This window comes from Nyctereutes procyonoides, unplaced genomic scaffold (genome assembly GCF_905146905.1).
Source record: "Nyctereutes procyonoides isolate TBG_1078 unplaced genomic scaffold, NYPRO_anot_genome, whole genome shotgun sequence".
In the NCBI taxonomy this organism is placed as follows: domain Eukaryota; kingdom Metazoa; phylum Chordata; class Mammalia; order Carnivora; family Canidae; genus Nyctereutes; species Nyctereutes procyonoides.
The window spans coordinates 30702216-30725429 of record NW_026575142.1 but is presented as its reverse complement, the minus strand read 5'-3'; the positions used below and the strand labels follow the sequence as shown (position 1 = coordinate 30725429).

The following is a 23214-nucleotide window of genomic DNA, read 5'->3' as shown; positions in this document are numbered from 1 at the left end:
AGAATTCCCAGGGAGAGGGGTGCCTGGGTGGCTCAATTGGTTAAGTATCGGACTCTTGGTTTCAGCTGAGGTCATGATCTCAGGGTCATGAGATCAACCCCTGCATCGGGCTCTGTGCTCAGAGTAGTCTGCAGGAGATTCCCTCTGCCCCTCCCCTGGTGTTCCCCCTCTCCCCAGTCAATTAACCAATCCATAAAATCAATCTTTAAAAAAAAAAATTCCCAGGGAGATACTTTGGGACTACATAAATATCTTGTTCAACATACAGTCTTTACCAACTAGAATTATTATTCTTGCTTGAGTTAAATATTAGCACAAAAGTTGCAAAACGGGGGCAACCCGGGTGGCTCAGCGGTTTAGCCCCGCCTTCAGGCCCAAGGTGTGATCCCGAGGACTCAGGGTCGGTCCCGCGTCGGGCTCCCTGCGTGGAGCCTGCTTCTCCCTCCACCTGTGTCTCTGCCTCTCTCTCTCTCTCTCTCTCTCTGTTTCTCATGAATGAATAAATAAAATCTTAAAAAAAAGTTGCAAAATGGCATTGCTACCTTTTTAAGAGATGAAGAATGTAAGGATGGGACATTATATGTCTTGAGAGCACGTGTGTCTGGTAAGTGGCTACGCCAGCATGAGAACTTCAACCTTTTACTTGCCGGCCCATAGCTTTGTTTTCAGTTTGCCCTGCAGAGGTGAGTAGCCTGATAGTAGAACTGGAAGTCACAAGAGGGAGCAATGGAGAGAAATTCCAGAGTGTCCCTGGTATTATGAGTGGCATCCTGCGTCCTCACACATACACGCAGAATCACCTCCGCTAGATGCTTCGTGATTGATAGCTGGAGGGGTGGCGGGATAGACAATGTGAGACAAGACAGTAAGTATAGTCATCACATCCACTGGGTAATGATGGATTCACGAAAAGATAACATTTCTAGAAATTTCCTTTTGAGTACAGTTAGTCCAGAATGTCACTGGCATACTAGATAAAAATAGTATGTTTGCACCACACGAATCTTAACAGCTTTATTTTTATTAATTAATTAATTTTTTAGCTTTATTTTTAAAGAATATTTTTATGTGTATACTTTTACTGAAGTTCGGTTTGCCAGCACATAGTATGACACCCAGTGCTCGTCCCGTTCTAAAGTAGCTGTTAGAGCTCCCCCCCCCCATTTTGCCAAATAAACTTAGAGGCCGCGGCCCCGAAAACCGAGGCCACAGCAGGCCAGCGGCGACCCGATGTTAAAGCAGAGGCGGGGCTCGTGGCCCGCCGACCTGGAGGCAGCCGGCTGGGGGCTGGGCGGGGCCCTGTGCGCCTCCCGTCCTCATCCCCGGGTCAGGACGCACCCGTGAGGGGCGAGCGCTCGGCCCGGTCCTTGTCCCCGCGGCGCTCCCCGCAGAGGCCCCGCCCCCGGCAGCCTCGCTGCTGCGCCCCCCACCTCGCCCCTGCGGGCCGGCTTCCGCTCGGCGCCCCGCGGGGGGACCCGGGGCTGGGGGGGCGCCTGCAAGTATCGCGGGGCTGGTGCACAGCGCTGGAGCCGCAGCTCCCGGAGCAGAACAGCCGGAGCGCGCTCGGTGCGCAGCGCCCCAGCCCGGGGAGCCGCGGGAGCGGAGGGAGGAGGGGGGAGGCGGGGGGAGGAGGGGGGAGGAGGGGGGAGGGAGGAGGGAGGAACGGGGGAAGGAGGAGGGGGAGGGAGGAGGGAGGAGCGGGGGGAGGAGGAGGGAGGAGGGAGGAGCGGGGGGAGCAGGGAGGAGGGGGAGAAGGGGAAGGGTGGGGAGGAGGGGCGGGGCCGGGGCGCTGCTGACGTCACGCGTCCTAGCCCAGTGAGGGCCCGCGGGCTGGGGCGGCGGGAGGGGCGGGGCCGGGGCGCGGGGGGGCCGGCGGCGGCGGCGGCGAGCCGGGGTGTCGAGGTGCCGGAGCCCCGCCGCCTCCTGCGCCTGGTCGGCCGCTGGCGGAGCGGCGTGCGGGCGCCGCGCTATGAGGGCGGCCCTGCGGCGCGGGCCGAGGCCGGAGGCGGCGCGCTGCGCCCGCGGGCAGGTGTAGGGAGGCGCGGCGGCAGGTGAGCGCGGGCTGCGCGGCCGGGCGGCCCCTGGGCGGGCTGCGGGCGGCGGGCGGCGGGCGCGGGGAGCGCCGTTCCGTCTTCGCGGGACCCGCGGCCACGACAGCAGGTCTCCGTCCCCCTCTTGCGCCCCGTCTCCCCCGTCGCCTCCGTGGCCGGGGCGCGGCTGGTGCCGCAAAGTCCCGCAGCGAGTGCCGGGCTGGGGGTGGGCCGCCCGGGGGCCCCGCGACCCGGCCCCGCGACCCCGGCCCCCGGGCCCCCCCGGACCCCCCCGGACCCCCCGGGCCCCGGGCGCGCATCGGCCGCCGCAGGTGCGGAGGGGGGAGCGGAGGCGCGGAACTTTGTGCCGCCGCCCGCCCTCCACCGCCTTTGCCGCTACTCGGCGGAGCTGCGGGCGCGGGGGGCCGGGGGCGCGGGGGGCACCTCGGGCACCTCCTCCGGGCGGTCCCCCGAGGGCCCGCACGCCTCCGCGCCGGCGCCTCCCCGACGGCCGCCCCTGTCCTGCCGCGTCTCCGCTGGGAGCCCCGCGGCCTCGCGTTCTGCGCGCGCCGGTGCCCGTGACTCAGTTTCCCCGTCGGACTCCGTCTCCGGCCGCGGCTCCCGCCCCTTCGCCCCCCCCCCTCGCCGGCCGGGTCCTCGGGACGCCTCCGCCCCTGCTGCTTCGGCTCGCGGCGTCCGTCGGTCTGCGCTGCCGCCGCCCGTCGGCCCGTCGGTCCCTCCCCCGATCCGACCGCGAGCAGCGCGGCCCGGCAGGAGGCTCGGTGAGCTGCGCGTGCGGGCGCCGCGGGGCGGGGGGCGGGGGGGGGGCCGGGGCAGGGGCCTTGCGGGGCAGAGACGCCCGCTGCCCTGGACGCGGGCGGTTGGGGGTTCGGGCCCGGGTCCTAGGGTCGCGCTTGGGCCGCCTGCCCGGGTCGTTGGCCTCCGCGCCGTGTGGGTGCGCGCGCCCTCCGGGGTCCCACTCCGGGGTCCTGCCTCCTGAGAAGTCAGGTCGCCCTGTCGGTGACCTATTTCGGACCTTTCACGTTCGTGCATTGTGCTCGCGGCCGTCACCCCACCACCTTCCCTTTGCGTCACCTTGACCCGTACGTGCCCTTTCTGGTTGTAACTTTCCCCCATCCCGGTGAGTTCCTCCCCCTCTTGCAGACTTAGCGCCCTGACCCCAAAGCCGCGTCGGAGAGACTTCGCAGGTGGACACTTTTGGAGAATCCTCGTAGCCCAAGGAAGGCCCCGGACAGGAGAACAGCGCGTTTCTGGGCCCCGTTTGCCAGGGGCCAGGACCGCACGTTCCTTCCCATGCCCCTGCCCACCCTCAGCTCCACCTGAGGATTTTCTCTGGCTGCTGCAGCTTGTTTGAGGAAAAGCCTTTAATTCTCTGTTCGTCGGATGCTCATCCCATGCCAGGGCTTAAGCTGCTGCCTTGGGTAGAGGCACTGTGTCTGGGATCAGGTTTGGGGAGGAAGAAAAGGAAGCTTTTGCAGAGCAGGTTCAGTGCTGCTGGTGTAGACGAATTCCGGACCCCGGAGTGGTGAGTGGACGGCCGCGGCCCTGCTGTGCAAACCCCGGCCCCGGGGGGGGGGGGGGGGGGAGGGGCTCCTGGCTGATGCTCTCTAACAAGTCCCTGCGGAATTGAAGAAATGACTTCTTTAGGGACTCTCAGGCGCAGCATCCCCTGATCCCTCCTACCTGAGAGTCAACCGGGGCGTGACGTCACTCGTTAGTGGAACTTTTACGTGGTCTTTCAGGTGTGAGAAGTTCTCTTAATGTAAACAGGTCTGTCAGCTGAAAATGCTTGGGGGCTATAAACTGATCTGCAGACTGAATCACTTGCCTTAAGTAATGCACAGGCTTCCCTGCTGCTCCGGATACGTACCCTACGTGCACATGAAAATTTGCCCAAGTACCTGAAAATGTGGAGCCTCCTGATACAAGGTACCGGTAGGAGGAATTCAGAGGCTGTTCTTGCTGTTGTTCTTTTGCTTCATTCAGTGCTGCTTTTTTTTAATGATAGGGCAGTCACTTCCTAAAACATTTGGGGATTTGCCGTGAGTATTGTACAGGAGCCTATTCAAGGACATTTTGTCTTAAAAATATCATTCAAAGATCACCTGACATCGTGTCCAGTGTTTTGTATTTAAAAAATAGCAAAGACAGAGCAAAGGTGGAAATTCTGATACTGGTTGAAATGTATTCTGATTCCTTACTGATAATAACGTGGAGACGTTTTTGACTTTTTAACTTCGCGTGCATTCACTTCAGGCTAAACAATTTTATCAGAGTGAAATACAATGTTTCTGTTTTGCTTACTTGGTTTTTAGAAGTGGTAGTTCGTTTTTTGTTTTTTTTTTTGTTGTTTTTTTTCCCCCCCAGAGAAGTGGTAGTTCTAACAGGAACATTTCTATGCAATAGAGATTGTGCAGCTTTTAGAACTTGTCATTTTAGGGAGAGGGTGACAGAAAGCAATAAATGAGTATTTTTATTCTTTCTGGTTGGACGAATGAAGAGAACATTGGTGTTTCTGAAGAACACCAGGTATAAGTAAGGGATATGATGGAAAATAAAGTATGAATAAAGTCCACTGAGTGAAATAAATAACAGCAGTATATGACTTTGATAAGGGTTCATTGTTCTTTATGAAAATGAACAGTCCCTATAGTTTTATCCTTTATCGGCTTTGTTAGATATCGCAATCTCAAGTGGCACCTCTTGCCTCTTGAATAAACAAGAAATTCTTGACTGGGATTTTTAAATTTATCACCTTCTTGGGTTTGCACTGCCATCAGTAGTAGGAAATGTACACATCTAGAATCTAACGAGGCCTTACAGGATCACTACTTTAAAGTCTGAGTGACCATATGCCTAATTATTCAAAGAATTTTAACTGGGTTTTGGTTCTCAGGCCTTCTGTCTGCTCCTGTCATCAGAATAAACACATGTGAAATATCAAATCAAGACTCCTATTAACTCTGACTGTCTGATAGCCTTTCTTACTATCGCCTCCCTACCCACTCACCCACACAGACATATTAAGTATATGTTCAAACACATATATCACATTTAAATATCTGCTCTAATAAATCTTTTGTCATTTTAACAGATCAGGCTTTTTTGAAAGATGACTATATTTTTAAGTAATCTCTGTGCCCAACATAGGGTTCAAAATCACAACCCTGAAATGACGAAGTCACATGCTCTACTGACTGAGTCAGCCAGGTTCCTCAGGTTATACTTCATTTTACAATTTCTATCTTAAAGCACATTTTTTAATTAAGGGTATCTGCTATTCAATTACAAGCGTATGTGTTGTTTGAAGAGTCCAGCTTTCTACTGTGAAATTTAATACATAAAAAATTCAAAGACATTTGTGAAAATGAATGCATACGTTAATTCAGTAGCAGTTGGTCATCCATTTGGGGTTTTATAAAGCGATTATCTTCTAGAGCAAAACGGAAATCAGTTGGACTTTATTCATTTGATATCGTTTCTCCTAGATTCAGATTTCAACCTATGTGTATGCTTTCAATGCAGTATATTTTAAAAATATTTTTAACGAGTCTTTGCTTGATTACCAAGAAATAATTACAGGTGGCTAAAGATACCTGTGATGAATGTATGTTCCCATTCCCTTGTAAATGAACTAGCTAAAATTCATTTTTAGCTAAGAGTTTTCTAATTTTCTTTTCCTTATATGAGTCAGGACCTGTTTGTTTAAGCTAAAATTCTTAATTTAGAAAAAATTTAACTGCAGATTATTAAGAGATTTCTGGGGCCCAGCGTTTAAAATGTAAGTGAAAGTAGGGAGATGTGCCTTTCCTCTAGGGGCCCAACTTCACTCAAGTGTGCGCATGTAATTATTGTCCTTATGAACTCCTGGATTCTCTCTTATGTTTACTACAATTGTCCACCCTTCACAGTAGACCTAAAGCAAGATACAGAATATCACTGGTTAAAAATTGTTCTATTTTAACGGTTAATCCTCCCATTATAGCTTGAGAGGGATGTAGAGAAAATTGTGACTGTTACCATCATAGATATGAACACTTGTGATCATATTTTCTGTGATGTGAGAAAATTAAAACGCTGCTCGTATTAAATATTCAGACTTCCTTTGTATTTTTTTTTTTAAAGAACTGCTTACTGTTAAGATAGATGGGAACTGTCCAAGATCTAGCATAGCAGGGTTTTAACATGATGTGGAATTAATTAGGGCTCTGCTTGATACATTAAACTACATTGATGTCACTTAAGTCTTAATTTAAGCTCTCATAGAACATTATAGGAAGTGTGATTAAACTGTTAGTTGGCATTTTGGTGTCATAATACAAGTGCTGAGTAGCCACTGTAAACAGAAGAATTTAAAGCAAACCCTGCATATTCAAAATCATCTAAATTACACCTCAGAGATAGTAGTAAATGTCAACTTAATCTTTTGCCTAATATTAATTGCCTTGATATTATAAGCACAGCACCTCTTTTTTTGTTAAAAAATGGATTTTGACATATGGGGAGGATTATGTTCTCATAGATCAGAAGCATAGTAACTGACTTAATTTCCTCTTGAGGTTTTTATTATATAATTAGTTTCAGATGGGGAAGATGAGATTTATATGACTATCAGGACCCTTATGCAATACTGTCATTAATCTAAGGAAAGAAAAATGGGAATACTTGGAAATGAATCTACGTGAAGGTATAGCCATTTAAAAATGGCAAATTGAGTTACACACCGAGAAAGTAACTAAAATATGTTGGATTCTTATTTTGTCCTCGTACTGTGGATAAATGTCTAATAAGTCGTACCACATCTTATCCTCATAACCATATGAGTGGTAAGTAGTGTGACTGTCCCCACTGTATAAGTGAGGACTCACTCAGAATCACACAGCTACTATATGTTAGCGCGAGGGGTCACACCAGGTCTCTGTCTCTGACGCCAAGGCTCTAGTAGTTCTTAGTCTGACATTTTCACTGATTAATAAATTTTTTTAAAACTTGACTGCCAGCCTCCATGTGAACATTTTCTTTTGCATGGTAAGAATGATTTTAAAAGTCTGCCTATATCACCGCTGTGTTATAAAGAGTAGACACTTGTACACCAGCTAAGAGGGCAGAACTGAATATCAAAATATAGTTCTTAAAATGGAATAAATTTAGCTTTCTCTGCGTTTTTCTACATTGCATTTATTTTTCTAATTTAGCAAAGACTGATGAAAACTGTATCACAGTCTGGTAATTTATTTCCGCGCATTCTGTAGTGTGTGCTGGGAAAGCCCTCTTAGTCTGAGCCACTGCAGCATCCTGTCCTCCGCGCAGCCCGTGCCCATCGAAGCGCAGACGAGCGTGGTGGTCACATCGTGACCTAATGAGACGTACCTGACCCTTACAGCTATCCATTCTCTGACGAGTCGCCAGCCTGGGCAATGGAGTTTGGATCCAGGAGAGAAACTAGTCATTGGTCCTGCCGCAGTTTCCTCTGGCGATGTTTGTGGAAGGATTGGAGAACTGGAGGGGACTCGATCCTTCCTGGTAGTTAAACTGCAAATCACTGTCGCTGAGACCGTGCCAGTCTGTGTCCTGGGACAGGAGGGGAATGCTGGGCAGAAATAAAGGAGCGTGTCTCAAGAGCTTTACTCCTCTGTCCTTCCTCCGAACTGGAACTGGTGCATTCGGGCCTTTGGGGGTCATCTTGTTCCTTTGTCACTTCTTTGTTTGCCTTGGTGAGAACAAATCAGTTTTGCTTTAGGTAAGAAAGACCATTGCAAAGGTAAACTTCTAACTGCTTTTCTAAGACTGACCGATGCTGTCAAAAGCTCGCTGACTTTGGATAGTGACCATTGGGGCCACTGAAGAGGGAAAAAATGCCGGAGAGGGTATGTGAAATGTAGCTAAATTGACCTAAGGCATCATTTAATGTCCTTGCTAACAAACCAGTCTGACATTGAAATTACCTAAAGCGGTTTGTGTGCGCGTGTGTGTGTGTGGGGGTGTGTGTGTGTGTGTGTGTTTATTTTAATAGAGATTGTCAGATCCCACCGATACAGGTTCTCATTTGCCTGGGATGGGTTTACAGAATCTATTTTTAGTTTCAGATAGTTCATCATTTTTCAAATTTACTTATTTTTATTTATTAAAAAAGTTAGAAATTACTATGTTCTGGACACTAAGTGCTTTACAAATACCAATTCATTTCATCATAACCCTCCAAAGTACGTTTTATTAGTACCTCCATTTTACACACAAGGAAATTGTGACCCAGAAAGGTTAAGTGAATTGTTCCAGACTAAGCTGATGAGCGACAGGGCAGGGACTATACTATTTTGATGACATGATTAACAAAACAACTTGCTTTGTGCCATAACAATCAAAGTAGCAGCATTGAGAATGGAACCGAGATTCCTAGGTCTTGTTTCCTATAGGAGTAAGTTTTGCCTTTAAAAATGAACGAAGAGAAGCACCTGGGTGGCTCAGTCGGTTAAGCGTCTGCCTTCTGCTCAGGTCACGATCTCAGGGTCCTGGGATCCAGCCCCACTTTGGGCTTCCAGCCCAGCAGGGGGAATTTACTTCTCCCTCTACCTCTGCCCCTGCTGCTGTGCTCTTTTTCACTCACTGTGTCTCTCAAATAAATGAATGAATGAATGAATGAATAAATAAATAGATGAATAAATGAATGAATGAATGAATAAATAAATAATCTTCAAAAAATAATGAAGAAAGAAAACCTGACCAACAAATCAGATTTCTAGAGTGGGAAACTAAAAAAATGTTTGTTATAGAAGTCATAGCACTGGATTAAGAAAGATGGTTAATTATGAAGGAGACAATGTGGAAAAATTGGAGTAGATTTCTTCAGTAACATTGTTGTCTCTATTTAGATGCAGACAACCCCCAAATCCCTCATCCCCAAAATAGGAAGAAATTAAGATATAGCAAGAGACGGGAAGAAAAAATTTATATCCTTAAGTAATTAAGATTTCTCCATATAGACTTCAATCCGTGAGATCTGTATCTGTAACTGACTGATCTAATAAGAAATAGCTTATTTCCTGTGATATTGCTGATAAAATGTTTAAATTACATTAAATCTTTATGAAAGGATTGAGGAAATCCTGCTGAAATCTCTGGCTTTTTTTTTTCCCCTCAAGTGTTTTAAGTTTTTTTTTTTGTATGGCGGCATATCTTTACTAATTTGTAATCACTAGTAATTTTTAAGAACTGATATATTAATATTTGATGCAATAAATTTTCTCCTTTCTATTGTTTACTATTTTCGTTTAATGGATTAGGACAGTGTTTTAACGATTTTTCTTTAGTCTTTAAAAAAATAAGTACTATTTTAGACTGACAGTTGATTAGATTATATAAATTATTTCAATTAGATACTCTCAGTCATGAGTCATTCCACCTGCCTGGTTTTTTAAAAACTAAAATTTGCACTTAAAAACAAGACTCTATTCTCAGAGTCTATAAATGAAATGAAGGTTTATGGGTTTACTAACTAGCCTAGTATCAAAAGTTAGTACAGTTTTCCTCCTTTTCTCAGAGCAATTTTCAGCTCTTTTTTTCTGAATCCACAAGGCTTGTCTTTCTTTGATTCTCTTGACAGTTCAGTGTTAGATGGGACTATATGTCATTTGTGCTGAAAAAAAAAAAAAAGTCAGACTGCCCAGGAATATGGTTCAGATCTTGCACGTCTCCTGTAGGTTGTCCATGTGCCTCTGTATTTTCTTCTTAAGTAAATAATGTGCTTATTTCCCAATACTCTTTTTCTTTTCCCATATCTTTCCCTTTGTCCTCCGTCCATTCCTTTCTTCCTTCTTCATGGTACTCTCTACTCTAAACAATGTTTGTTCTATGGCTTAATAAATCCACATGTAGCAGGACTAGACTATTAGTGCCCTTGATTTGTTAAAATTAAAAAAGAAAAAGCTACTATCCATTTCATCAGTTAGTTCTGAGTAGGTAAGAGACAGACGTTCTGACTTTTGCATCTGGGTCATTTAGCAGGAGGCTGGGGATGCTAAATTCACATCTCATTACCTTTGTCTACTTTTAGAATTGTGTGCTTGGGCCCTGTGGTCAGTTGGCAGTTGGCTGGCCCATGGCTCCAAGGGAATGCTGTGTTATTTGAGGGGATGCCAATTTCAGTTGCCACAAGGTTTCTGCATTTCTTGGTCAGACTTTCTGTATAAAACACCCAGTATGTGTTTTATTACTAACCCTCGGCTATGGACTTCGTGTCAAAAATTTATTATGTTATTAACTGATAGATTGTGAGAGCAATTTTAATGATTTATTTTCTGTGGCTCCCACTCCCTGATTTTGGATAGTGTTTCCTCTATTTGATAAATGTAGAGAAGACATTTTGTCACAGATTTTTTTAAGAGTTTTATTGTTGTGCACTAAGTTGAGATGAATCGTAGGTAATTGGATGGTGCAGCTGAATTAACACATTGAATTGCTAGTTATGAGACACTTCATTTACTCTTGCAGACAACAATAGGCCCATTTTGCTTCTACAATGCACAAATTCTTATTATCTATATAAAATTCTAATTCAAGTGGGATAACGTGTATGCATCATTTCCATTCCTTTTGTAAGGAAAAATAACCTTCACAAATGTAAGATACTTGCAACTATCTCATTAAATAATTTTGAACGTCAATAAATATTTTTTTTTCTGAGAATGTTAATCAGTTGTCTCGTTCTCCACAAAAAGGATAGAATATAAGGCATTTCATAAACATGAAATCAGTAGTATTGCTTTTACCCCGTGTACCTTAAGACCTGTGCAGTGCGCAGTTTGCATTTTTTCATCAGAGAGCCTTGTTTGAATCGTTAAGGACAACATTGTTGCCATCATGACTATGCTGATATTCAATAGTATAATAATTTTATCTGTTCTTGGGTTCTTTCATTTAAAGCGTTTTAAGCGTAGCTTCTCTAGGTCAGTGGACTTGCTTTTAAACAGGTGAGTATACATTTTAAGAGGAAAGATTGATACGTATTTTTATTTTATTTACTATATATCCTCTTGAAACCTCATTAATTTAAGCATTAAAGAGTCAAAAAGATATCAGACTGTTAAAAATTGGATGGAGTAAAGCAAGGCAGAGGAAACAAAGATATAGGAGAGTGGCCTGAAATTGTGGAGGGAGCCACTGTGCTCTAAACAAGTCCCCAAAGACTTCAAGCTCTACAGTGCCAAGAAAATAAAGGACAGAAGTGAGACACTGGTGCCGACACAGAATTAATCAACTGTATAGTTGGAATAATCAACCTACTATGTACCAATTCTGTTTCATCCCTATAAGAAGTGTTTTTTACTAACCGTCTCATTTATACCCCTTAGTACATACTAGTGAAATTACTTAAATGGCTGAGGGACAGTAAGGGCAACTAGGGTTACATCCTAGAATAAAGTCCCTTTTATTTTGGCACTTAGGTTCTTCAAGCCTAGTGATCATCAACTTATTTATCCCAAAGCAAAGTCTTTTAATCAATAGGACCCACTCAAGTACAGAGGACTCAGTATTTTCTATTCCTTCTTTCTTAATTATAAAATAACAACCATGGATTACCAGACTTTTAATAAATAATTTAAGAAAAAAATGTTAAGAAAAGTCTGCAACATGAAAAAGACCAAAATAACTGAAAAAAATGATTAAAAATAAAATGAATTTGCAGGGTACAGATAATTAAAAGATCATAAGAGAGCTAAAAAACATTAGAATTCTTGAAGAGGTGCAAGAAAATATTACATTCATAAAACAAGGGTTGATATGCAAGAGACACAATAAGCGAACAAGAAAAATTATGGAAATTAAAGCTTTTGAAATCAGTAGTTTAAGGGGAATTTTGTAATTTCTAATAAAATAACAATGCAAATGAAAAGAAAAACAATGCAAAATATAAGAGTTGTGGTGAATGTCCCGGAAGTGTGACTTCCTAGTAGAGTTCTGTAAGAGTATAAAAAATATAGAACAAATATTAAAGAATTAATATGAGAATTCTACACCATAGTGGTGAAGGAAGACTCTGAATGCACCTTTTTGCCTGGACACACCATATCTTCAGCTACGTAAGAATCATTTCCCTCTAAAAAGGTCTGAAAACTACATGAACCCCTCTACATTGGAGGATAAAAAGACTGCTTTGAGAAGGTAGGAGAGGCAGTGACATATGTAGCAAAAACCACACCCTCGCACGGCCACACCCAATAGGGAGGGATCTTACCAGTGCAGTACTTCTCCTGAAGGATCAGGGGGTTGATGCCTCACATCAGGTACCCCAACTCCCCATGATCCATGCCAGAGAGATGAGTCCACAAAATGAGAGTGAGGCCAATGTACAAAGGAGTACTGTAGGAAACAGACTCCCCTTTTAAATGGCTCATGTGTAGTCTCACTCACCTCAGACCCAGTGAAAAAACAGCAATTAGAAAAGCACGTAGACTGCATGTGAAGATTTAATTGCTGATCTGAAAGCATCTGTTGGAGGAACAAAGGACAGTTGAAACTCTCCCCAGAGATGAAGGTGCTGGCAAATGCTGTTTTTGCACTTTCCAACTACCCTGCCTGCAGGTGGGTGAGCTCACACATTGTACCCTCCCACTGCCTTGCTAAGTCAGCCAAGGGCTAGCAGTCGTGGCGCTATCTGCCTTGTGAAGCCAGAGAGCAGGAGTGGTTGCAGCACTTCCCCTCCCTGGCTGGGGCAGGTGTGTATGAATTGTTGTGGCATTCTCCTGTTCCGTAGCTAACGTTGGTTAGCTGGATGGTTGCGACACTCCCTTACTCCTTGGCTAAGTTTCGCAAGTGTGAGTGATCATGGCATTCTACTACTAGCCTGAAGGCAGTGGCAGTGCTCAGGCAAAAAGCGCTCTCCCACTGTATTCCTAAAGCCCATGGGCATGCATACAGACATTTTCATGCTGCCTTTTTGAAGTCAGCAAGTGTGGACTACCCTATACTCTTCAGCTGCCCATAAGCCAGTGGATGCATGCAGTCTCTAAAAGGGGAGGCCTCTTACTTGCCTGGCCCTAGTGGCCAAGGGGGCTGGCATTCCTGAGCTCCATGGGAATGTAACATTTGGTAAGGCAGTTCTTGGCAGGCTACCACCTTCAGAGCACTGCACAAAGAGCAGACTGAAACATAAATGCAGTCTTTCTGTGAAAAAGGCCGATTAGTCTGGAGCTTCAACTAGAGGGACATGTTTCTGTTTCTGGTTTTATGCATGTTTATAGATTTAAAGAGTGCTCCCAGGGAATGAGAACAGGGAAAAAACCATCCTTCTATTCTTTCTTGGCCTTGTTACATCATCCCAGAAAGGAACTTATAAACTTATCTGGAGTCCTGATTTTTGGAACTATTATCCAGGGACACCTGCAGATCTGGCCTAGAGAGAGACATCAGGGATTACAATTGTGGCACCATAGGACTATATATATTTGCATACTTCGAAAGCTACTGAGTGAGCATCTGACTTGCAGTCAGTCTGAATGAAACTAGGTGTTAAAGGAGATTATTTCCCTTGGAAAACTGACAGCTCCTTCCATACTCTCAAAAATGGGAGCATATCAAGAAAAAATTGAGTAGTTTAGATAGTTTTGAGAGACCAGCAAAAGCTAGGGAAAGGTTGAATGAGAAGGTTCATCACCTACATAAGGACACACATTCAAGACCTAGAGAGGTAGCTGTTTCACCTAATATATATATATATAAACAAACATAGTCAAGGAAAATGAGGAAACAAATATGTTCCAAACAAAAGAGTAAGCAAAAACCTCAGAAAAAGACCTTCGTGATATGAAGATAAGTAATTTACCTGATAAAGAATTCAAAGTAAAGTTGTAAAGATACTTACCAAACTCTAGAGAAGAATGAGTGAACACAGGGGATAACAAAGAACAAAGAGATAGAAAATGTAAGAACTAAATATAAATCACAGAGCTGAAGAATATAGTAACTGAACTGAAAAATTACACCAGAAATGTTCAGTGCTAGATTGGTTAAGCAGAACAGACCAGTCAACTGGAAGACAGGACAGTAGAACTCACCCAGACAAAGTAGCAAAGAGAAAAAAAGGAGTAGGAAATAAAAATGACCCAAGGGACCAGTGGGGCCTCAAGTGGAATAATATTCACTTTGTAGGGGCCCCAGACGTAGAAGAGAGAAAGAGGGAGAAAACTTATTGGAAGAAATAATGTCTGAAAACTTCCCTATTTGGCAAGATTAGTATTCAGAACTGAAGGAGAGAGAAAAGTTTTCCAGATGAGCAAAAGTCAAAGGAGTTCATCACTATTATATCATTCTTCTAAGAAATACTAAGGAGGCTTCTTTAAGCTGAAAAAAGATGGCATTAATTAACAATAAGAAAACATCAAGTAAAAATCTCACTGGAAAATGTAAATATATATGAAGGAAAATGGATTAAATACTTATTAAGCTAGTGTGATGGGATCCCTGGGTGGCGCAGTGGTTTAGCGCCGGTCTTTGGCCCAGGGCGCGATCCTGGAGACCCGGGATCGAATCCCACGTCAGGCTCCTGGTGCATGGAGCCTGCTTCTCCCTCTGCCTGTGTCTCTGCCTCTCTCTCTCTCTCTCTGTGACTGTCATAAAAAAAAAAAAAAAAACTAGTGTGAGGGTTAAAAGATAAAAATAGTAAAATGAAAGCCACAATAATTAGTTAAAGGCTACATAAAATACAAAGATGTAAAATGTGACATCAAAAACATAAAATGTACTGGGGGTGGTGGTGGTAGAAATGTGGTTTTGGAATATGTTCAAATTCATGTTACCATTAATTTAAAATCTAGTATATACAGAGAATGATATATGTGAACCTCTTGGTAATCACAAAAGAACTTCTAATAAATACACAAAAGAGAATGCAAAAGGAAATGCAAACATAACACCAAGAGTCATCAAACCACAAAAGATGAAAGAAAAAGAGACTAAATTAAAAGACACAGAATGGACTAAAAAAAAACATCTATGTGCTGCTTACAAGAGACTCAATTCAGAAATAAGTACACTCAGATTGAAAGTGAAAGGAAGGAAAAAAGATTCACTGCAAATGGAAACAAAAAGAAAGCTGGTGTAGCTGCATGTTTATCAGACAAAGTATACCCTGAAACATACTATACCAAAAGACAAAGAGGGGTGTTGCATAATGATAGAGGGGTCAGTCTAGCAAAAGATACAATATTTATAAATATGTATGCACCCCAACATAGGAAGACCAAAAATATATAAAACAAATATTAACAGACCTAATGGGAAAAATTGAGAGCAATACAATAATAGTAGATTACATCCCCACTTACATCAGTGACTACATCATTCACACAGAAAATCAGTAAGGAAACCTTAGCCTTAAAGGGCCCGTTAGAACAGATAGACTTGACTTATACAAAACATTTACTCAAAAAACAATATACGTTCTTCTCGAGTGCGCATGGAATATTCTCCAGGCTGTATCACATGTTAGGCCATAAAACAAGTCTCAATAAATTCAAGAAGTTGGAAATCATCAAGCATCTTTTCTGACCACAGTGGTATGAAATGAGAAATTAATTACAAGAAGAGAACTAGAAAAACTATAAATATACATGGAGAGGGCAGCCCTGGTGGCGCAGCGGTTTAGCACCGCCTGCAGCCCAGGGCGTGATCCTGGAGTCCCGGGATCGAGGCCCATGTCAGGCTCCCTCCATGGAGCCTGCTTCTCCCTCTGCCGTGTCTCTGCCTCTCTCTCTCTCTCTCTCTGTGTCTCTATGAATAAATAAATTTTAAAAAATCTTTTTAAAAAAAGTTTAAATATACGTGGAGATTAAACAACTTGTTACTGAACAACTGCTAGGTCATAAAAGAAATAAAAGGAGAAGAAATGCTGAGTGACAAATGAAAACAGAAATCTGACATACCAAAATCTATAGGATGCAGCAAAAGCAGTTCTAAGAGGGAAGTTCATAGCAACAGGCTTATCTCAAGAAACAAGAGAGATATCAAATAAACATTTTGGCTTTATACTTCTATGAACTAGAAAATGAGGAACAAAGCCAAAGTTTAGTAGAAGTAAGGAAATAATAAAGTTAGAACAGAAGTAAATGGAATAGACACTAAAAGACAATAGAAATGATAAAACTAAGAGCTGATTCTTTGAAAGATAAATAAAATTGGTGAGGCTTTAACTAGACTCATCAAGAATAAAAGAGGACTCAAAGTCAGAAATGAAAGAGAAGTTACAACTGATACCACAGAAATATGCAGGATCATAAGAGGCTACTATGACCAATTATATGCTAACAAATTAAACACCTAGAAGAAATGGATACATTTTTAGAAACTTACAACCTTCTAAAAAGGAATCATGAGGAAATAGAAAATCTCAATAGACCAATTACTAAGAAGAAGATTTTGAATAGTAATAAAAGCCTCTCAATAAACAAAAGTCAAGGACCAGGCTGCCTCAGAGGTGAATTATACCAAACATTCAAAGATTTAACGCCTATCCTTCTTAAACTCTTCCAAGAAATTGAAGAGAAGGGAAAACTCCTGAACTCATTTTACCCGTCCAACATTAACCTGATACCCAAACCAGACAAGAATACCATAAAAAAAAGAAAATTGTGGACCAACAGTCCTGATGAACATAAATGCAAAAGTCCTCAATAAAATATTAGCAAACCAAATTGGGCAATACATTAGTATTATCATGCACCATGATCAAGTGAGATTTGTTCCAGGGATTCAAGGATATTTCAACATCCACTAATCAAAGTGATTCACCATTTAACAAATGAAAGATATAAATTATATAATCATCTTGATAGATGTGGATGTAATATTTGGTAAAATGCATCATCCATTTATGATAAAAACTCTCAAAAAAGTAAGTATAAAGGGAACATATCTCAACATAGTAGAGGCCATAGCTGACGAACCCATAGCTAATATACTCAATAGTGAATATCTGAAAGCTCTTCCTTTAAGGTCAGGAACAAGACAAAGATGCCCAATCTCCTGACTTTTATTCAACATGGTATTAAAAGCCCTAGCCAGAGCAATTATGCAACAAAAAGAAGTAAGATGCCTCCAAGTTGGAAAGGAATTAGTCAAACTGTCACTATAGATGATGTGATACTATATATGAAAAACCCGGGACACCTGGATGGCTCAGCGGTTTAGCGCCCGCCTTCGGCCCAGGGCGTGATCCTGGAGTCCCAGGATTGAGTCCCACGTCGGGCTCCCTGCATGGAGCCTGCTTCTCCCTCTCTCGTCTCTCTTTCTCTCTGTCTCTGTCTCTCATGAATGAATAAAATCTTTAAAAAAAACAAACAAACCCTAAAACCTCCACCAAAAAAACTGTTAGAACTAATAAGTGAATTCAGTAAAGCTGAAGGAATGAAAATCAGTATACAAAATCTGTTGTGTTCTTTATACATTAATCATGCACTAACAGAATGAGAAATCAAGAAAATAATTCCTTTTATGATTACACTAGAAAGAATAAAATGCATAGGAATAAATTTAATCAAAGAGGTAAAAGAACACACTTAAAAGCATATAAGACACTGATGAAAGAAATTGAAGAAGATACAAATAAATGGAAAGATAATCTATGCCCATATATTGGAAGAATCAATACTAATATTAAAATGACCATACTACCCATAGCAGTGTCTAGATTCAGTGCCATCCCTATGAAAACCTAATGGCATTTTTTGCAACTTGAACAAATAATTCTAAAATCTGTATGAGGGGAGCCCGGGGTGGCTCAGCGGTTTAGCACCCCCTTCGGCCCAGGGCCTGATGCTGGAGACCCAGAATTGAGTTCCATGTCGGGCTCCCTGTGTGGGGCCTGCTTCTCCCTCTGCCTGCCTGCCTGCCTGTCTGTCTGCCTGTCTGTCTGTCTCTGTCTCTTTCTCTCTCTCTCTCTCTCCCTCCCCCCTCTGTTTCTCATGAATAAATAAAATCTTAAAAAAATAAAATAAAATCTGTATGAAAGCACAGAAGACTCTGAATAGCCAAATACAATCTTGAGAAAGAGGAAAGAAGGCCAGAAGCATCATGCTCCCTGATTTCAAAATATACTGCAAAGCTATGTAATCAAACAGTGTGTGGGCATATAAACAGACACATAGATCAATAGAACAGAATAGAAAGCCCAGAAATAAATCCACCTATATATGGTGAATTAATTTATGATAAAATGGACAAGAATATATACTGGGGATAGCATAGTCTCCTCAATAAATGATGTTGGGAAAACTGTACAGCAGCAAAAGAATGAAACTGGATCACTCTCCTCTCCTATATACCAAAATTATCTCAAAATGGATTAAAGACTTCAGTGTAAGACCTGAAACCATAAAACTCGTAGAAGAAAACATTGGTTTTAGCAATTTTTAAAAATGATCTGACTCCAAAGGAAAGGGAAACAAAAATAAAAATAAGCAAATAAGACTATATCAAACTAAAAAGCTTCTGCACAGTTAAGGAAACAAGCAACAAAACAAAAAGGCAGCCTACAGAATGGGAGAAGGTATTTACAATTCATATATCTGATAAGGAGTTAACATTTTAAAAATGTAAAGAATTTATAACCCAATTAACAAAAAAAAATCTGATTTAAAAATTGGCAGAGGATCTGAGTAGTTTTCCAAATAAGAGGAGTACAAGCACATGGAGAAATGCTTAACATCACTATTCATCAGGGAAATGCAAATCAAAACCCTACTGAGATATCACCTTCCATCTATCAGAATGACTATTATCAGAAAGACAAGAAATAACAAATGTTGGTGAGGATGTGGACAAAAGGGAACCTTGGTGCACTGCTGGTGGGAATGTAAAAGAGGCTGCTGCTGTGGAAAGCTATAGTATAGAGGATTCTCAAAATAATAAAAATAGAAATGCAATTCAGTCCAGCAATTCCATGTCTAGTTATGTACCCAAGAAAACATAAACACTAATTTGAGAAGATTAATGCACCTTTGTTTTTATTGCAGTATAATTTACAGTAGCCTAAATATGGATATGGAAATAACCTAAGTGTCTATTGATGGATGAAGGAGATGTGTGTATACTACTACTCAGAATACTACTCAGACAAAAAAAAAAAGTGAAATTTTGCCATTTGAAACAATATGGATGGACCTTGAAGGTATTCTGTTATGTGAGAGAAGTCAGACAAAGATAAATGCCACATAATTTCTCTTATATATGGAATCTAAGAAATAAAACCAAATGCAGACTCATAGATACAGAGAGCAGACTGGTGGTTGCCAGAGGAGAAGGGGATTGGAAAAGCCAACTGGGTGCAGGGGCTCGAGAGCTATGAAGTTCCAGTTATAGATAAATCATGGGGATACAATGTGCAACATGGGGAATATAGTAAATAATATTGTGTTAACCTTGGCAGGTGACAGATGGTAACTAGACTTACTATGGTCGTCATTTCATAGCATATACAAAATATTGTGTCCCTGTGTTGTATACCTGAAACCAGATGTTGGTTGAGATATATCAATTATATCTCAATAAAAAAACAAGGATTAGTAGAATAGTTCTCAAATTTCTGGAGAAAGATGATTTACAACTCAAAATTCCATATCCACTCAACATATCAATCACGTGCAAGGTTAGAATAAAGACATTTCAGACATACAAAGGCTAAATATATTTCCCACAAATATAACCTTTCTTAAAAAATTACTGGAAATCCAATTCCAGCAAAGTCTAGTTAAGAGAAAGAAAAAGACATGTGGCAAGATAGTTACGAAGAAGTCCTGCGGGGTGAGCAGTTCAGGTTGTTCCAGTGCCGTGCAGGGCCCAGGTCAATGAGAGTCTCTGACAAGAGGCGACAACGCACGACATTTCATGTTCAAGATGTGTTTGAAAAGAAAAAGGAAAATAGTGCCGGGAGAAAAAGAGTAGAAACTCCAGGGAAAAAAGAATCTGCGAGAAAGTAATCGTAGAATTTTAGTTGGCTCTTAAACGGACATGATTTTAGGGCCCCTGGGCGGCCTAGTTGGTTAGGTGTCTGCTCAGCCCAGGGTCCTGGGGTCCGGGAGGGAGTTCTGAATCGGGCTCCCTGGCCCATGGGGCATCTGCCCCCCCCCCCTGCTCCTTCCCCCCTGCTCATGTTCACTCTCTCTCTCTCAAATAGTAAATTTAAAAAAAAATGAACATAGTTTATGTTAATTAAATATAAATCGTATTTACTGATTTTCTAGTTTTAGTATCAATCTTTAGGTAAAATGTCAAAGATAATCATGACGGTAGCACAGAATGCAAACATTGTCAGCACTGATAATGTTACAGGAAACACAAAGATGGTAGGGCCCCGAGTTTGGTAGGAGTTTTGGAGCAGCAGGAAATGGTAGGAATTGGAAGATTAGCATATTACAGAGTGGGGTCAAGAGAGAGTGTCTACAGTTGAGGACAAGAAATAGCAGTGATGACGTATTCCTTAAAGTTAGGAAGATGAGCAAGAGGAGGAATAATGGATATATTAAGAGGAAGCGTATGGGGAAGTGGGGTATGTGGCAAGTGGGATAATTTGGATAATGTCTAAAATACTTTGGGCCCATACGTGGGGTCAAAGTATGCCTCAGTTTGATTTTTTTTTTTAAATGTGGCTGCATTTAGGTGCTTATATACTCTCTAGATTTTTACAAATTCTAATTACTCTCTGTTAAATCAACATGATCCATGAAGACATTTGAATTTAAGGTGTCTGTTGTGGAAGTCCTAAACAATTAAGTATGTTTTTCCCTCTGGGAAGTGGAACTGCTTGGATTTGGCGCAGGGGGCCGCACTGCATAAAGAAATCTAAATCCTGAGCTGAACACTAGCACAGTGGCGGTCGCTCACTGAATTATAAAGATCATGGGGCTAAGAGGAGAATTGTATTCTAGTCCAGAAAAAGCCGCTTACAAGTCTGTAGCGTGTCATTTAACTTTTCTGGAGCCGAGTTTCCTCAACCTTTAAAGTAAGCAACTGGTGGGTGGGGGGATGGGCCAAATGAGTGATAGGCACTGAGGAGGGGAGGGCACTGGCCAGGAGCTCTGGGTGTTGTATGTAAGTGATGAATCACAAATTCCACTACTGGAACTAATGTTAAACTACGTGTTAGCTCACTGGGATATAAATAAAAACGTAAAAAATAAGATAGAGCAACTAGTATGAAAAAATACCTGGTATTACTCTTTTTTTTTTCCTCCTGTTTATTTTACAAAGATAGGCCTGTTATTTTCTTCAAGAAAGAAGTGAATTTTTCCAATTCTCAACACTGACTCAGGCTTCTTATTTGCTCTACCTTTTTAATAAAGGTGTTAATTGCCTTTTTAACAGTGGTCCTCATTCTCTTTATTTCTTTACCTTGTGTCTAACTGAATTGACCACTCAACGTAGAAGTATGCTTCTTTGTTTTTATTAATCTGGAACAATCACTTCCCAAATACGGTTGTTTTGATAGAATTTTCTCATTATGCAAGGCTTTATTTCCTTATAATTAAAAAAAAGTATCTTTTTTTTTTTTTTTTTTTGCTGATGTAAAAATGCAAAGGAGTACCAAAGCTTCTTTAAAAGATCTTATCTCCATTCCACCTCTGTTTTCTTGAATATTTTAGTAGCACTAAGCAGTAATTTTAACAACATTTTGTAGTGGTTTCCAGATAGAGATGGAAAATTTTATAGTCTTCTGTGTTATTAAATTATGCCAGTTACTGTGACTACCTGATGTGCCTGCAGATTCGCAGAAGAATTGATAGGTGAAAGGTGGGCATTCCACGGTTACACAGATGTGAGGATAGTGCCATCTTCCATTGGCAGCTGTTCTTGAATTTTTCACTGCTTCTTATCATTTGGGCTAACACTTTAATTTCATAGCTAATCAGAAATAGTTTCCTTAAAGATGCTAGCTATTCCTGATAAATGTGAGAATACAGATGTGTTTCATGAGAGATTTCTAACCTGCTGGTTATTGGAAGAATTCTGTATGTGTGGTACATGCATGCGTATGTGTGCTACGTATGTGTGTGTGCTTTAGCATCTTTTAACGACGAACATCAGGGGACGGATGGGTGGCTCGGTTTAGCACCCACCCTTGGCCCAGGGCATGATCCTGGAGACCCGGATCGAGTCCCACATCAGGCTCCCTGCTTCTCCCTCTGCCTGTGTCTCTGCCCCCCCCCCCTCTCTCTCTCTCTGTTTCTCATGAATAAATAAATAAAGTCTTTAAAAAAAAAAACAACAAGTATGAACATCAGTTCAGTAAACCAAAAGAAAATTTGTAATACTTGGAGAGAGAGAGAGAGAGAGAGAGAGAGAAAGGAAGGAAGTTTCCCAGTTTTCCTCCATAGCTTGGGACATATGCAGCACAAAAAGGTATTGTGGAAAATTGGGAAAAATTAATTTTAATTTATATGTTTAATATATGTGTGTATATATATATATATTTTGGGGGTTGGGGAGACAGAAAATATGTGCATTCCAGAGGAGGGGCAGGGGGAGATGGAGAAAGAGACTCTTAAGCAGACTCCATGCTCAGTACACTGCCTGAGGTGGGGCTCAATTTCAGGAACCCGAGATCATGACCTGAGCTGAAACCAAGAGTTGGCGGCTTAACTGACTGAGTCACCAGTATGCCTCCAAAATCGAGTATTTTTATGGTAGAAAGGATAAAGGATTCTGAAGTAAGAAGAAAACAAATTAAAATTGTGAGGCATTTTTTAAAGCTGTGAATATCTGGTTTCTGTTGACAGCTTGTGATTACAATCTTTCTGGATACCTCCTTTTACCATTTCCTGAGTTGTCTGGTTTTTGGACAGTGACTTGAGCGCAGTGAGAGTTGCTTTGTCCTGTTATATCACTCAGTTTGATGAATCAAGAATCCATTAAATTTCCTTTTAAGGGATCCCTGGGTGGCGCAGCGGTTTGGCACCTGCCTTTGGCCCAGGATCAAATCCCACGTCGGGCTCCCAGTGCATGGAGCCTGCTTCTCCCTCTGCCTATGTCTCTGCCTCTCTCTTTCTCTCTCTGTGTGACTATCATAAATAAATAAAAATTCAAAAAAAAATAAAAAAAATTTCCTTTTAAAGGTGCATTCTTGGCAATTAATTAGAACCTTTATGTATACGAATTATCCCTTTATTATAAGGTAGAA

General features: G+C 42.1%; 1 protein-coding gene across 3 annotated transcripts in view; it reads left to right on the top strand.

The window, feature by feature from the left end:
• The window catches only part of GALNT13 (polypeptide N-acetylgalactosaminyltransferase 13), a 539320-nt gene that overhangs the window by 26785 nt on the left and 489321 nt on the right, over nt 1-23214 (top strand). Inside the window, exon 1 of one of the 3 annotated variants that reach the window (XM_055308340.1) lies at nt 1903-2051. The exons of the other annotated variants lie outside the window; for them this stretch is intronic. The gene's annotated coding sequence lies outside the window, so the exon portion shown is untranslated. Of the gene's footprint in view, nt 1-1902; nt 2052-23214 lie in introns of those variants that run through there. 3 annotated transcript variants of the gene reach the window in all.